Below are 16,514 nucleotides of genomic sequence, written 5' to 3' on the forward strand. Positions count from 1 at the left end.
CGGAGACCCTCGGGCCGGCCGGCCTGGGCTGCCGGGACCCGCGTCCGGGTCCTGCGCCCCGCGCCGCTCCTCCCGCTGCGGCGACTCAGCTGCCTCATTGTTTATTGTGGAGCCGGCCTCGCCCCCTTCCCGTCCCCTCCCTCGCTCCCGCCGCCCTCCCGCTCCTTTCCTCCCTCCTCCCGAAAGAAAGAAGAGTCAGTCTGTGGAGACGGATGAGTCATGAATAAACAAACAGCGTGGGGGGGAGCTGTCACTCAGAGCTGACTTCCTGGCCGCGCTGCGCTCCGCGACCTCCTGGCGGGACACGGAAGCCAGGCTGGCTGCGGTGGGCTGCGGCTGCGCGGGGCACACCACACGCGCCCCGCGCTCCCTCCGTCGGGGACCCCACTGGGGATGGGACGGGCAGAGGGCCCCAATCCCCAGGCCTGTCCCTGCCCACAGCCCTCACAAGCATCGTGGATCTTTAAGAGTTGAGTGAGTGAGTGTGACGTGATGTCCCAGAATGGACAAGTAAGCAGAGGCTTGTGAATTAGATTCCCTTGGGTTTGACCAAAGCCGTGCACCACAGACAGGCTGTGCTAGTGGGCGTCTGCCACTGGGTTGCTTTGCCTGTGTGGGCTCATCCTCTGTGTGTGTGTGTGTGTGTCTGTGTGTGCCTGGAGTTTGTGGCAGATTCAGGGACACTGTAAGGATATTGTATATATTGCATGTGTGCTGTGTGCATGTGGTATGTCTGGCATGTGAGCTACATAAGAGTGTGGACTGGTGGTGTGTGTGTGTGTGTGTGGGTGTGTGTGTAGTGAGACCTTTTATGCTTCTGCCACTTTAAGGCTTGAGATTCTTATTTTGTACTTAACACTTCTGTACTTGGTCCTTTTTCTTCTCCCTTGTGTGATCTGGTGGGTCATTTGGGGCCATCTCTCCCCATTAGGGAGGCCTCAGGGCCCCAGCAGACCTCCAGGCCCTGGCCTGGCTGGCCTCTGTGTCCAGCCAGCTGTGGCCACACGCAGGCTGACAGTGCCTGACAGTGCTGACTCATGGCTGGCCAGAGCTGAGCAGGGCCCCCGCTGTGGGGCGGGCACTCAGGGCCTCGCCTATGGGAGCCTTGCTGAGCTCCTGGGCTTGGACAGGGCCTGGGCTAGGCCAGACCTTCTGGGGGCTTGTGATGGCACAGGGTCAGCAGCAGAGACAGGAGCATGGCTTTCTTCTGACTTCCCTGGCAGCTATACATCTGCACCTGGGCCACCCCAGAGCCTGTGCTCATGGCTGGGCCTTCAGGAAGAAGGTTGGTGAGACAGAGCTGTGGCCCTGGCCCCTGCTGCTTGGCTAGGTCAGCAACCTGCCAACTCCAGCCTGCTCCCTCTCCATGGAGTGGCCCTAGCTCCTGATGCTCCCCAAGCTTGGCGCTGGAGATTTGCATGCTGGGACAGATCCCCCCCCTTCCCGCCAAAGCTGAAACAGGACACAGGGGTGCTGCCCTCCCCTGTTATCACTCACACCTGCAGCCCCACTTCCAGTGCCAACTTGCTGGAGTTGGTGTCCTGGCACCAGAATTGTAGCCTAGTTGTGCCCTGACCAGGGAGGCAGGCTCTAGGGTGGCAGAAGGCCAACGCTGGCCATTTTCCAGCCTCTTTCCCATCCTTCAGCAGGCAGGCAGTTTGGCAGACTAGGAGCAGCATACGTTGGGAGGCAGGTAAATGTGGGTTCACAGCTTGGCTCCTTCATTTGCTAGCTCTGTGACCTAGGGCAAGGCACTTAACCTCTCTGAACTCTTTTTTTTCTTTTCTTTAAAATGTGAATTCTGATCCTTACCCCATGGGGTGGTTGCAGAAATCAAAGAGAGAATGTTTGTGAGCTTGAACACCAAGCTTGGCATTGAACGGGGGCTCAGGAAGAGACTAATCTCTGTTCACCCCAGCCCTGTCCTGGCCCCTGATCATCATGATCCAGTATTTTGTCTGCCCATCTTGTTTATCTTCTGACCAAGAAAGGGACTTGGACATTGGACCTTGACTGAAAGTTGAGGTCTCAGAAGCAGACCCAAATAGTAAGTGGGGGTCTCGGAGTCCCAGGGAAGTGTGGTGGCCTGGCCTGGCTAGGGGGACCCACAGCATTTTCCTGGGACTTTCCCTGTGGGGAGGGGTCTCCACTCCTCCGGTCACACTCTGTCTGTACCTGGGATGGTTTCAACTTGTTGGTCTGCATGGAATTTAAAAACCAGCCATTACTCAGGAATGAAGACATTTCACATGAAAGTGTGGGTTTCAATTTCCTTTGGTTCATTGGGGGATTTGGCCATACTGGCTCACATTTCTAGGTGGCAGCTGTGGGCCAGAGTTGAATAGCAGGGCCTCCCCCTCAAGGGGCCCCGTTAGGCAGGGTGCATACAGTTTGCTGCAGTCTCCACTCTTCTCTCTTGCCCTCGTCTTCAAAACTAAGCATGCAAGAGGATCACGTGGAGGTTTCTAAAAATGCAGATTGTTGGGCCCGCCAAGATTTTCTGTTTTTGAGAATTTGCCTGAGAATTTCAAACATGTTCCAGTGATGCTGTTGAGGACCAGGGACCGACTTTGAAAACCACTGGGCCACCTGAGCCTGCATATGATGTATCTGTACCCTTCGTCTCTTGCTTTCATGTGGAGTAGGGAAATAATTCTCTGTACTTACAACCCTAGCAAAATAGCAAAATTAAAGAGGACAGAGAAGCCAGGGGCAGGGGCCCATGCTTGTAATCCCAGCAGCTCAGAAGGCTGAGGATCACAATTTCAAAGCCAGCCTCAGCAACTTAGCGAGGCCTGAGGCTGCGCAACTTAGTGAGACCCTATCACAAACCAAAAAAAAAAAAAAAAAATTAATGGAGGTGGGGGTGTGGCTCAGTGGTTAAGTACCCTGGGGTTCAATCCGTGGTATAAATAAATAAATAAATAAATATCATTTGTTCCAGCAAAAATGGAGAAAAGGAGAGGCATACATTTCTTTGGGGATGAGAAGGATATTCCCTTGTTTTTTCTTTGCACATAATTCGCATATATGTCAAATAAACACAACTTAAGGTCCTGAACACAGAATGAGGACGAGCCATGTGGCTGCCACTACACTGGGTTTCACACCGTGTACTCACTCATTTCCTTTGTCTGTGGGGCCCACCAGGTGTTTGAGTGGGTGACTCTGCCCCACAGCTGATTCACTAATTGAACCACCATGATTTGTGTGGGCTACGGAGCCACAGGATGGAAAGCAGACCTAGTTTCCACCCTCAGGGGCTCACAGACCATTGGGACAGGCGGATAAAAGAAACTAAGCTAATATATACAAGAAATAATTATCATTGCCATAACAATCAGGGTGCTGAGGTGGGGAATGGGCTGTACAGGCACTGCCTGAAGTCTGGGTATTCACAGAAGCTTTCCTGAGGTCCTCATCCTAGGGGGGAATGAGTTGGGAAGCAAATGGAATCCTGGACCAAGTCAGCTTGAATCTTTGCCCTACGATATGGAGGCAGATTGAAATTCAAGAGGCCTAGGCTCCAATGCTGGCTCCAGTATCCCTTTGCTTGGGTCTCCCCATCCCTACAGATTTTTGGGGGGAACTGGAAATTAAACCCAGGGGTACTTAAACACTGAGCCACATCCCCAGCCCTTTTTCTATATTTTATTTAGAGACAGGTTCTCACTGAGTTGCTGAGGGCCTTGCTAAGTTGCTGGGGCTGGCTTTGAACTTGTGATCCTCCTGCCTCAGCCTCCCGAGCCTCTGGGATTACAGGTGTGCGCCAGTGTGCCTGACTCCACCCATATAGATTTTATCCCCCTCAAAGCCCAAACCCTTGCTCACCAAACCCAAGAGAAGTACTGGCCTTGACCCATGCTGCTATCCTCCCTCCATTACTCCCTCACATCCTCTGACCTCCAGCTCTGACTGCCACCTTGTTCTTCCTGGCCAGGTCACATGACACCTAGAGTTGTTACTTAGTGCTTTATGAAGCTCCAGGTGTGTCTAGAGACCATGGCATTCCCTGAAAATTACTTTGTCTCTCTGGACCTCAGAACCTTCAGGACCATTTTGCCCTAGTCAATTGAGAAACTCAATGCAGTGCTTTCCATGGAGAATGCTTTCCAACTGGTCTGTCCACAACATGGGTGACGGGCAGGGCTTTTCCTTCCTCTTGCCTTTCCTCACAGAGGCTGGCCCAAGACAGAGCACAGAGCAGAAGATGGGATGGGAACTGGCACTTCTCTTCGTTGCCTCTTCTAAGATGCCTGAAGAATCTTGCCTGATTGTGGTGAACTTGTGACAAATTCTTCCCCTATGGTGCCCGCAGCAGACATCACTAATCAACCATGAGTTTTCCATTGAGTTCATGTGGGGTATAATGTCTGATTCTTCAAAGCAGTCCTCCAGGAAGCTCATGTCATGAATTGGAGTTCACTCGTGGGATGAAATTTATTAGCCATTCTTATTTTAGGGAGAGGACCCAGGTAGGATTCTAGGCAAGAGGCTGGAGTGGCCTGTATGCTAGCTAATGAAGAGAGCTCTGGGAAGTGGACAAGGAGTGGGCAAGATGTCCCTCTGAAGGAGAGATCCTGGGCTAAGAGGCATCAGGGCAGAAATGAGGAACCAAGACAGAAGGAGGTTCAGAGGGCAGTGTGCCCTGCTCCAGATCTCCGGAGGGTCACAAAAGGGTGTCCTGAGAGTGAGGACTTCTGGAACTTACCACTGCCAACCCCCAAGCTAAAGTATCATCCTTCCCCAAAGGCTAGACCACTCCCCACCCTAAGTTCCAAGCAGAGGCAGCTCAGGCACTTTGGAGGGTCCCTCTGTAAGCCAAAGAAGCTTTTATGAAAATTAAATGTGGATGTTTGTGTTCCGGGAACATCAATATATTTGACAGAGCCATGGTCCTTGGGAGAGCACAGGCATGCTGATGGCTGTCAAAGCTCCAAGGGACTGTCAGGGCTACCGAGGGACTGTCTGGAGGTCCTGCAACCTACCCTGGGTGGAGGCTCCACGGCTAGATTGCAGAGCTGAGCACAGTTCCCTGCACAGAGTGGTGTCACACGGACCCGAGGAAGGTCACATCTTCTTACTGTACTCAAGTCCTGGGGTGAGACATGGTGGGCCTTGGTCTGCTCTGGAGCTTGGCCCTGGTGGTCCAGGAGAGTTTTGAACAGTCTGGCTGCTGGGCACTGCCCGTCATCCCCAGTGCCCTGAGCATTCTCCACGGCCAAGCCTTTGCCTGCCTGTTCTCCAGGCCTGGTGTTCCCATCCCTGCTCCATTTGGATCCATTCCAGGTCCTTTTGTTTCTTAAGGGTCAACTTCAGGGCCATTTCCTCCACGAGGCGCTGCCTGGTGAAGACCTCTGGCTCTCTCTGCTGCTGTCCACACAGGACCTGATGTCTACATGTCTGTGAGAATCAGAGGCCACCGTGCTTCCTGCAGGCTGTGAGGGCAGATGGGGACCACAGCTCTGGGGTGAGGCCAGGCCAGACTGTGAGCTGCCTACAACCCCCTCAGCTCCAGGGGTTGGTGGCTTGTTGACGGCTGGGCCAAGAGCACACATCTGGTCTTGTTCACCTCCACCCATGTGCACTGCAGGATGAACAGGCCTGGCCTTTGGTCTCCACAACCGTTGCTTCTCAGCATCAGGGCTCAGGGACCAGGCTTGCAGATGGAAATGCACAGTGAATGGTGTAGGGTCCAGGCACATTCCCCAGCTGGAGGTGTGGCTCTGTGGTTACTCAGCCTCTCTGAGACTCGGTTTCCTCAACTGTAAAATGGAGCACCTGTTCCCATCTAAGAAGGCTATCATGAACATGTCAGGCACCAAGTTCTCTCTGCCTAGAGTATTATGTGCTTCCCCTTTGCCCACACGGCTGCTATTCATCCTTCCGACAATGTGGCCTCCATATCACCTCCTCCAGGAAGCCCTCTCCGGTCACATGGTCCAGTTAGGTTCTCTCACTGTGGAACTCTGCTCTCCTCTTCCACTGTTCTTTTCTCTAGGTCTCCTCAGTAGAGTGTGAGCTGCAGAAGGGCTTCTTCCCAACTGTATCCCCATGTAGTCAGCCCAGGGCCGCCATTTTGAATGCAACCAGTGGATACTTGCTAAGTGATTGACAAATAAAAGTGTCTCATGTACATGGGGACCCCATAGACTGCAGCTCTTCTTCTCAAAGGTGGGTCCTAGAGGCAGTGTAACCACTCTTCATTTCAGGTGGTCGGTGGGATGCTATATTGCCAGAAAGTTCTGCGTGGGCCTGTGCCAGTCCATCTTCCCTGGGAAGGGCATGTTCATGCTGGGTTTTATTGTCCTTTCAGTGTCTGATATAGTGGAGGCCAGAGGAGGCCAGTGAGGTGTGAGGCCTGAGCCCCCAACTGGTCACTGCCAGAAAGGAGCCCTGTGTGCCAGGGACTTCTGGGATGCAGCCCAAGCATGGAGGCAGATGAAGTCGCAGTCTGCACACAAGCTGTGTGGTTTGCCATCTGCTAATGGGAGTGGTGGGTGCTTCTAAAACCACACCTAAGGTGGAGGGTCTGTGCTCACTGAGGTCACTGTGCTCAGTCTGAGTTTCTGGGATCATGATCCACACCCCTACAACTGTGTTTGGCTTTTTTTTTTTTTTTCAGTGCCTGGGATTGAACTTGGGGGTACTTTCTCTGCCTTTGAGCTATACCCCAGTCCTTTTTATTTTTTTTCTTTTGAGACAGGGTCTTACTCAGTTGCTGAGGCTGACCTTGAACTTGTGATCTTCCTGCCTCAGCCTCCCAAGTAGCTGGGATTATAGGCTATAGGCATATGCCACTGAGCTCAGCTGTGTCTAGCTTCTGGAATTTCCTTCTTCTAACCTCTGTCTTAGTGCTCCCGTCCCCTAAGTAAACCTTCCAGTTCTGCATCTTCTATTTCTTCCTGTGCTGTGGGGCCCAGTTTTTTCGTATGTCAAGTGGGAACAAGAACCTTGTGAGACTGGTATTTGGAAGATCCAGTGGAATAACCAGCACCCACAATGCTGTATAGCTAGCAAAATCCTGTCAGATAGATGTGTTTTCCTGACAGAACGTGGTCTTTACTGTGGGGAACCAGACGTGAATCAGTGCCGGGGAGTTTAGCCACCCTTTTGTGAAATTGTGGGTGCAACTCCTGGGGGCACCACTCATGTATTTACAATGTATACAGACCCCTCTGCAGTAGAGCAGACCTGGAGTCGACCCACAGCTGACAGTGCATTCTGCCCAGTGCTTGGAGGAGATGTGTGGGCAGCAGATGGTCTGCTCTGCAAGGCCACAGCTCCCTTGGACCTCTCAAATCAGTCACGACTGTCTGGGGTCCCTGAGCACTGCAATAACAGCCTTAGAAACCCTCTGCTCTGCTCAGGCAATGGCCTGGATGACACATATGTGTGGGTACACACCTGCCTGCCAGTTCACATGTGCGCATGTGTGTGCACACTCACACACACACGCATATGCACAATACTGTAGACTGACCCTCTTACTCGCACGGATCTGCATGCTGCTGCTACAAAGAGCAAAACTCATTCAGAACGTAACTTAAAAATTAAAAAAAGGAACTTAATACACAGGGTTCTGTGCAGGAGCACAGGGATCAGCCTCTCCCTCCGGGCTGCCTGCTGAGGGCCCTGCCCATTGGTATGGGAACCTGTGTCCAGCCAGCTAGCAGCCGCAGCCAGGCCCCTACACTGGCCCTGCCCCCAGTCCTGCTGACACAGTCTCCATCCTGGCCTCTCACCTCCCCAGCCCTCTCCACCCTCCCGCTGGCAGGCTGCAGTAACAAGATGCCCTTTGTGTGCTGGGTGAGGGAGGGGGCTGCGGGCGGGCTCCTGTGCTGCTTCTTGCTGCTGAGTCACAGCTCCCGCAGGGCTCTGGGGACAGAGAGTCGCAGGTGACTGGCCAGGCGGCACAGAGCCCAAGACCTTGGAGACGACCTCGGACAACCCCTCCCTTGCAGGGGTGGGGAAACCGAGTCTCAGAGAAAGGAAGGGGATGTCTCGTGCTTTCCCAGGAGCAAATATCAAGAGTAGGCACCTTGACCTGTAGCCTGGGCTCCCCCCAGACTTGTCTCCCCAGAGTGACTGCGTGTCCAGGAACACGTCCGTGCGTGCTCACACGTGTATATGTGTGTGTTATGCTCAAGAGCAAGCGAGGGTGCGAGTGTGTGTGTGAGTCAGTGTGGAAGTGTGTCAGCTGTCTTAGGAGCCCTGTGGCTACTCCCAGGACACCCAGGCCTGTCCTCAGCGGCACTACCCCTTCCATCTAACTCTTAGAATTTACCTGGGTTTATCCAGGCCCACTGAGGGAATTCCAGCCAGGTAGGTGAGTACCTGTGAAGGGAGGCTCATTACGCAGCGAGTCGCCCTCCTGAACCCAATGGGGTGTCTCTCTGCCCCCTTCATGTGCAGTGTGAGCTCACCTTAGGGGGCCCCACCTGAACTCTATATGCTGAGAACATGGGCTCTGGAGCCTAGTGGCATGGGCTTGAGACCTGGCTTTGGGATTTCCTGGCCCTGTGACTTGGCAAGTTACTTCCTCTCTGGGTCTCCACTCTAAGACAAGGGATAACAACATGCTTGCCTGCAGGGCGGTTATAGGACTGAGTTTGTACCTTCATTGCTCTTACCGTAACTAGTGAGCTGCATATTGTAGATCCTTGAGGGATATAAGCTATTGTTTTGATTGTTGCAAAGATTGTTGTTCTTCGTGAGCCCAAGACAGTCCATAGGAAGGAGGCAGAAAGGCCTGCAGGTGATTCGGGCCTGCAGTCTGGCTGCACAAGGCTCCGTTCCTTTCGTCACTGACAAGCAGGCAGCCGTGGTGGGGAACTCTCACTGGGAGGAGGTGCCTGTTCTGGGCTATGTCTGTTTTGAGTGGCACCACCCTGAGCCAAGGCTCCCAGGTGAGGGCTGCACTGTCTGGGACAGACTCCGGCCTCCCTGGGCCTCTCAGCTGGAGCAATGGCCAGGCCCCAGGAGGCAGGGCAGGGAGGCAAGAGGCTGGAGCTGGCACTCCTCCCTCTCAGATGGGCCTTGGTGGCCCTGGCGGGCAGTGGGCTTCCTGTTGCTGCTGTGATGGCCCAGCCAGTGCTGGGATGGCCATCTGGGCATGAGGGCGCTGAGGGGGCCCGCCAGCCATCTGCTTGCTTGGCGCTGGCTGCTTCCGAAAGGCAGCAGGGCGTCCATGGAGCTGGGGCAGAGGGAGGGGGCCTCAGAGGCCCGTTCTCTAGCCTGGGCAGCCTGTCAGGTCCCAAGCTGTCATGAGGAGGCCCGGTCCCCCAGCACCGTGCTCTAATTCTGCCCACATATATCCAGAGCCCAGAAGTCAGGAAGCCTGGCTTTCAAACCTGCAAGGTCGGCTATGGCTATGTGGCCCTAGGGAAGCCACACCCTCCTGGCTCTCAGGCTGTCCATCTGCACAGAGGGCAGGCTGGATACTCAGGACCAGACCTTTATCCAGTTTATGCTACCTTGAGGCCCAGGGTCTGACTGGGGACAAGCTGGGCAAGCCCCCAGCTCTGACCCTGGGGCCAGTCTTTAGGTCCAGAGCTGGGGTTCTTGCTCAATGACAGCCCAGGTAGATACAAGGTGACAATATGCTGAGTGACATCTCCAGAAAGAGCTGAAGGCTAGCTAGGATTCATGCATTTATTTATTTTTTGTTCAGTTTGCTGAGTGTCATGCCCCAAACTGCCAGGCTCCGGGGATGGTCCTTTCAACAGAGCAATAGACTCCAGGGTGGGACGTCCTAGTAGGGAACACATCCGGCCAGCCCAGGGGGCCAGGAAAAGGCTTCAGAAATGCCAGTTGAGAGTGGAAGGAAAAGCTGGAGGCAGCCAGGGGTGTTCAGTCACCATAATCACCTTAGCGCTGTCATTGTGCCCATTGGATGTATGAGGAAACTGATTTTCAAACAAATAAATGCATGAGTGACTTTCCCAAGGTCCCTCTGAAGAAGTGGCAAGGCTGGCATCTGAGCCCTTGTCTGTCTGACTCCAAATCCACTGGGTCCCTCCATTTTCCAGCTTCTGGGACATTCCTGCTCCACCACAACTGCTGACCTCGCTGGTGAGGCTGGGGACCTTCTGTGTAGGAGGCCAGCTCCTCTGGCTGGAGGCCAAGTGGAGGGGGACGAGCTTGAACATGCAGGGCTAGTGGGGGCTTGTGCTTCCAATACCCAGAAGACCTTGGGTGGAGCCAGGCAGGCCCCTTGGTGCTGTCTGTAACATAGGGACACACCCAAGTGCTTGGCCACCTGGGCTGGGGGAGACACTAGGCCCTGAACACAGCCACCCGGGAGCCAGGAATCCCAGTTCTGGTTTCCTGCAGACACACCTCTTCAAGCTTGGCCAGTGAGCAGGTAGGCCAAGCTTCTTGGTTTCTTGCCCAGGTAAGTTCACAGGGAGAGGTTTGAACAAAGGCTGGGAGCCCTGCCGCATGGAGTCCTCGTCATACTACGAGGCCCCAAGGGGGCTCAGCACTGGGGTCACTCTCTCCCCTTGCTCTGCTCTGTGGGAAGCTGGCATCAGGCCACGTCTCCCAGGCCCAGGGAGGGCATTTACTACCCGGATGGCTGATCAGGCCTCATCAGTTTCTTCATCCAGGGTGACTATGGCCCACACCCAACTCTCAACTCCCCTCCACCCAGTCTGCGGATCACTCTGAGTTGCTCCTGATCCTATGCTAACAACCAATGCCACTGACTACCTAGATCTTCAATTTCTCCTTGCCTTGTCCCCTCCACTGTCACCATTCCTGTCCACATCCTCTTTTCTGTGTAGCAGATGAACAACTGTCCTCTGCGCCTGGCTTCATGCGTCTGTGCTTGCGATCTCCCCACTGCCTCCTCCACACGCCTGCCAAGAGGTCTGCAGACCAAATCAGATGCTGGTCCCCCCACCCCCCCTGCCGCCCCGTGGGGCCCTGCATCTTGGGCCCACCCGTGTGGTTCCTGTGACACGACTCCAGCCACCTTTGGTCTCCCCTTCTCCACTCTCTTCTGGCACCACTGTGCCTCAGGGTCCCTGCCCTCCCTTCTCCTCCCAGCTTTACCTGCTGGTCCCACCTGCCGGCCTTTGCATCTTGCTCCTGCTGCCTGGACCCTCTTCTCTTGGGCCTCTGTATGGGTCTTGTCACTTTGGCTTAAGGCCTACTATTGTCCCCCTGGTTCCCATTCACAAGATCCCGATACCCTGCTTTGCTTTCTTCATAGCTTTTCCATGTTTTGTCACCCCCCAACCAGAATGTAAACTCCAAGACACAAGGTCCCTTACTGTCCCAACCATTCTGCATCCAGAGCCCAGGCTGGAGCTGAGAAGGTGCCCAGGGAGAGCTGGTAGAGCAAGTGAGTTTCTTGGGGCTAAAGATTCCCCGTTGGAAGGGACCTTGGTCTTTACTGATCTTGGAAAGTTTTCCAGAAGCTTCCTGGTCAGCCTCAGCTTGCCCTCCCTGGGGACAGGGCACTCATTCCCTCTAAGTCAGCATTTTTCACCTTGGGGCAGCTTGGGCTCTTGGCCATTGTCTTATTCTGACCTGAAATCAACCTTTCAGTGATTTCCACTGGTCCTAGCTCTGCTTGCTGAGCTGGACAGTCTGCAGAAACTTCAACCGGATATAGGAAGAGTGTAGCTTGAGGAGAGAATGGGAGATATAGCCACAGGCCAGGGGTCAGATTTACTCTGTTCACCTCTCCAAGGCCAACTGCAAGTGGCTGAAGTCTCTGAGTCTTGGCTTCCCTCTGTCGATGCTGGCAATGTGTCCCTCTGGCTGTACTTGGACCAGGGGCAGTGCTGGTCAGCGAGCCTGTCTCGGTGCCAGTTTCAGGAGTGCTGTTTAAGTACAAAAGACAAAGCCTCTGTGATTCTTCACTACTCAGGGGTGTCTAGGTCCTTGAGCCCTCCCCTTCATACACCCCTGCTCCCTCTGCCCGGGAGCATCTTCCTGGGCGGCCAGAGGGAGGTGGGCTGCAGGGATGTGCAGAGCTCTCCCCGGTGATTTATAGTGTTTTGCCTTTTGGAAAACACTGTAGTGCAAGGTTGCCCAAGGTCAGTGCCTCTGTTTTGTGATCTCTTTATGAAAAGGGAGAAGATGTGGGCACCGTTTCCAAGATTTAAGGAGCTGGCTCTGAGCCATCAGAGGAAGATAGCTGCCTGATAGGCCTGGCCACATTCCCGAAGCACCTGGATGGGGAGGATGGAGGCGGACATTTCCCCGGGTACCACGGAGTGCCAGGTCTGAGCGCACTGTCATCGGGAACAATGATCAGCATTTGGGATAGCACAGATGTAGTTTCTAAGCATTTTCTGTAGATTGACTCCTTTAATGAATTTGATCCTCCTCACTCCATTTCTATGTTTAAATATTCTTGTTCCCATCTTAAAGGTGAGTTAGTTGAGGATGAAGGTGTCAAATAATCTGTCCAGAGTCCTGCAGTCTTCATGGGCTTTATTTAATCCCAGTCACAACTCCTTGGAGATGAGGATCATTATTATCACTAGTTTATACATGAGAGGTCCAAGGCTTAGAGGGGCTAAGTGATTTGTTCGAGGTCACACAGCAAGAGAGGACAGCAGAGCTGGGGCTCAAACTCCAGTTGAGGTGGTTGCAAAGCAGAGCATGGTCCTGTGCTATGCAGCTTGGGCTGGTCTCCTCACTTCTCCTGGGTCCCCTGAAGTGCATGGGCTTGGGGCTGGGAGGTGGGCTGGACAGCGGGCTGCAGACAGTCTTTGAAGTTAGGGAGGGACGGTGGGAGCTGCGCCAGCCTCCAGGGCTGCTGTGGGCCCCTCTGATTTTTCTGCCAATATGCTTTATGCAGACGTTTGTGTTTCCAGCATAGACCTAGAGGAAGAAGCTGAAATCCTCAGTAAACCTCCCTCCTAAACCCCTGCCTTTGTTATCAGAGGGATGTCAGGACGGACTCACATGAAGAGGCCATGTCTGGGCCCCATCATACCGGAACAGACCCCCCCCCCTCACCCCCATGCCACAGGATGAAGTCAGATGCAGGAGAAGGTCCTGGGCTGGAGCCAGGACCTACGTGGAATGAGGCGTGAACTGGCCCAGCACATCAGCCTACACCCAGCCAACAAAAGCCCTCCTGGCCTGCCTCAGGGACCCTCCTGCTTACTCTCTCCACACCAAGAGAACCTCCTCCCAGGAAAGTTTAGGATGTGCCTGGAACCTGGGAGCCCCTGGAAGTCAGGGCCCTTGTCTCTTTGTGGTCATTCCTGAGGGCCCTCTGCAGGCTGCTCTGCCGTGTAGGAAGAGCCTGGCTTTAAGGTGGAGACTGGTCTATAGCCCCAGCCCTGACACCGACAGGGGACATGGCATCATCCTAGGCCTCAATTTTCCTAGCTGCACAATGGGTACAGGAATGTGGCATCTCAGTGGGCAAACACATTGGACAAGGACTCTGAATGTGGTCAGGTTTGGCCAGCTTCTCGCAGTTACTGTTCTGTCCTATCGTCTAGTGATTTGCAAACTTTGAATCACACTGGAATCACCTGAGAATCCTAAAATGTGCTGAGGCCTCGTTCCTTCCCCAGGGGTTCTGATTTCACTGGGGGGTGAACGAGCATCTGGAGTGGTAAGAGGTCTTGGGAATTTGAACATGTGGTCAGGTGAAGGAACCTTCGGGTAGCTCCTTTGGTCTGTGATTTCCTGGCTTATTAGGCAGAAGGGAGCTCCTAGGTCAATGTCAGGCCCAGATTCTCCCCTTGGATGCTTCCTCTGCTCCCTAATGTGTCCTGCTGAGAGCCTAGAATCCTAAACACTCTGCTTTTTACTAAATGTGCTCTGGAAGGCAGGGGAGCGAAGCACACGGTGTATCTTGCTGACCTCCTTCTGTGTGTGGAGGCTGTCTGGAGGAAGGAGGGGGAGGGAGAGACTCAGCCTGGCCCCTGCCCTCCCCACTCTCACACAGGGCCCCTTCCTGTGCGGGACCTCACCTCTCAGGCCCCGGGAGGAAGGAAGAAGGGAACAAAACACCTTTCGCCTGCTCAGGACTGTCCCCGGATTAGATGTAAAAACATGTAAGAGAGACCTTGTCATCCCCACGTACAGACGTGGAGGCAAGGTTCGAAGACTCACCCACCGTGTCACAGGTCAAGAGCAGAAAGATTGGAGTGAAGCCCGGTTCTCTGTCTACGGAGCCCCTGTTGTGGCAGTCAGGGGACAGGCGGCAGAAGTCAGGATATGTGCCTCAGACAGGGCCAGGGGCTGTGGGCAGGGTTTGGAGACAGAGTGGGTCCAGGGTCCCTTCTGCTCTCTCTGCTTCTCTTCCTGCCTTGTGGAGTTCCCCAGAGTAGAGGACAGCCTAGCTGTCTGGACCATGGGACGTGGGCACTGGGATCTGTGGGTCTGCAGAGCAGGGCGGGGGAAGGCAGCTGGCTCCACTCTCTCAGCTTTGGGAGTGACCCGGTGGGAGTCAGTATCCATGGGAGGGAATGTCATTCTCAGGCTTGGTTTTAGACTTAGAAGCTGGATCTAAAGAGGCCCATGTGGTCAGGGCCCTGTTAGGATCTGGGACCACGTGAGTAGGGTGACCAAGCAGAAAAGACTGTCACCATTGTGGAGGACTTCGATGCCAAGCTGTCACAGTCCAATTCAAGAGGGATCAGGAGCTGTTTGCTAGGCCCTGCTTTTCCCAGTGCCCTCACTGAATTGGGGGTAGAGTTGATCTCACCCAGCCTCTCTTTTCCCCATCTGTGAAATGGGAGGTGTTGTACGTCATTGTCAAGGTAGGTGGATGAAGGCTTCCAGTGAGAGTGCACAAAGGCATCCATCACCCGGTCACCTCTGCTTCCTTCTGTGCAGCCACCTAAGCTTCCGAGCTCCTTCAGTAAGCTAGCTCTGAGCAGGTGCTTGCATTCAGAGAGGGTCAGAATTTCTCTTGCTTCCAGGGACCTTCAGTCCCAGCAGGAAGCCATCCTGTGGATAAAGAGGTCATCATTCAAGACCACGGGGCAGGTCACAGGGAGGAGGCACATTCAGGCTGGCTGAGGTAGAATTGAAAGGTGGCAGGTGGGTGGGGGGGGAGACAGAAACCCCAGGCACTGATTGCAGAGGCCCCACGTGGTGTGGGTTAGGCAGGGCCTTGTGGCTCTAGTTGTGGCTGAAATTTGGCGGTCCCCACTGACGGAGCTGTTGGAGGGGGCTGAGATCCAAGGTGGAGCATGTGATAGCACCTGCTTCAGGGAGTGGGAAATGGCTGACTCACAGGGGTAGGGAGGGGCAGTGGGCATCGCAGGGCAGGCCCGGGCTGTGGATGGGGCCGCTGGGGAGGTGATATGCCACTCTGTCGGGTTCCCCCAGGAGAATTCGCCTTGGCTGTCTGCCCAGCTTCACTGCCTTTCTTTTTGTGGGTCAGGAGGCCTGTCCTGCCCAGATGCGGAGCAGACAGGAGCACCCACCTTGGTCCTTGCCACTTCCCACTTGGCCTCAGCAGAAAGAGTGACGCTGTCATTTGCATTTCAAAACCTCTATCTCCTCAATCTCCCCCTAATAAGAGCCAATTACACCTCTGCCCTAAACTGCAGGTTGCCTGCCTGTCATTGGACTTTCATCCTGTTTGGGGTGGGGAGGAACTGCTCCCTTAAATGTCACATTTAGCATATGCAAATGAAGAGATAATTGTCCTTAATGGAAAATGAACTCACCTGCTTGCTGTGAGCTCCAGACAAAGCAGATACTGATAAAATGGGCCCGGGCAGCCTGGGGTCTGTTCTCCTACCCCTGAGCCAGCAAGGGGCCCACTGGCCTCCTGCCTGTCTCCCCCCATCTGCATGATGTAAGATAACACCTGTAGAGATCATTTCTCCATTTGACAGATGGGAACATTGAGGCCTGGAGGGGGGAAAGGACTGGCCCAAGGTCACAGCTGAGCCAAACTTCTCAGGGGAAATCAGAATGAAAGTGGGCAGCAGCCTGTGCCAGGGAAAGAGAGAGTCCTAAGACCAGGTGAGTCTTCAGCCAGGCAGTCAGGAACCATGGGAAAGCAGCCCTGGGATTCAGCACTCCTGGGAGTGTATATACTCAGTGGATAATGGTTTCCAGTCTGGGAGGTGTGTTTGGTGATCTGGAGGCAGAGGGGAGAGTGTTGGAGAGGAGAGGGGCTTTGGAGACCATTTCAGCCATTGCCCCTGGGCTAAAATCCCTCCTCATCCAGAGCTAATGTTTCTTTTAAAACCAAGAGCAGAGGTGGGATGCATCCAGAGGGAGGGAGCTCTGTGTCGCTGGTGGTATGTAAGTAGCCTGGGAGAGTTTTCTGAGAGGGTGGTGACTCAGAAACTAGGGAGTTCTGGGAGGACAGAAGCTCTCTTTGAGAAGGAGCTCTGACTAGCCAACCCTCATGCCCTAAGCTGACCACAGGGTGAGGAATTTAAAGAGCCCCAGGCCTGAGTAGGACTTGGAGATTGGGTCTGACCTGGTCTAGGAACCGAAGTGCCTGCCTGTCGTCTAATTCCAACCAGGAGTTGGATTGTCGCTCATGCCTGAGTTCCATCCTGGTT

Source organism: Marmota marmota, unplaced genomic scaffold (assembly GCF_001458135.2).
Source record: "Marmota marmota marmota unplaced genomic scaffold, marMar, whole genome shotgun sequence".
Lineage (NCBI taxonomy): Eukaryota > Metazoa > Chordata > Mammalia > Rodentia > Sciuridae > Marmota > Marmota marmota.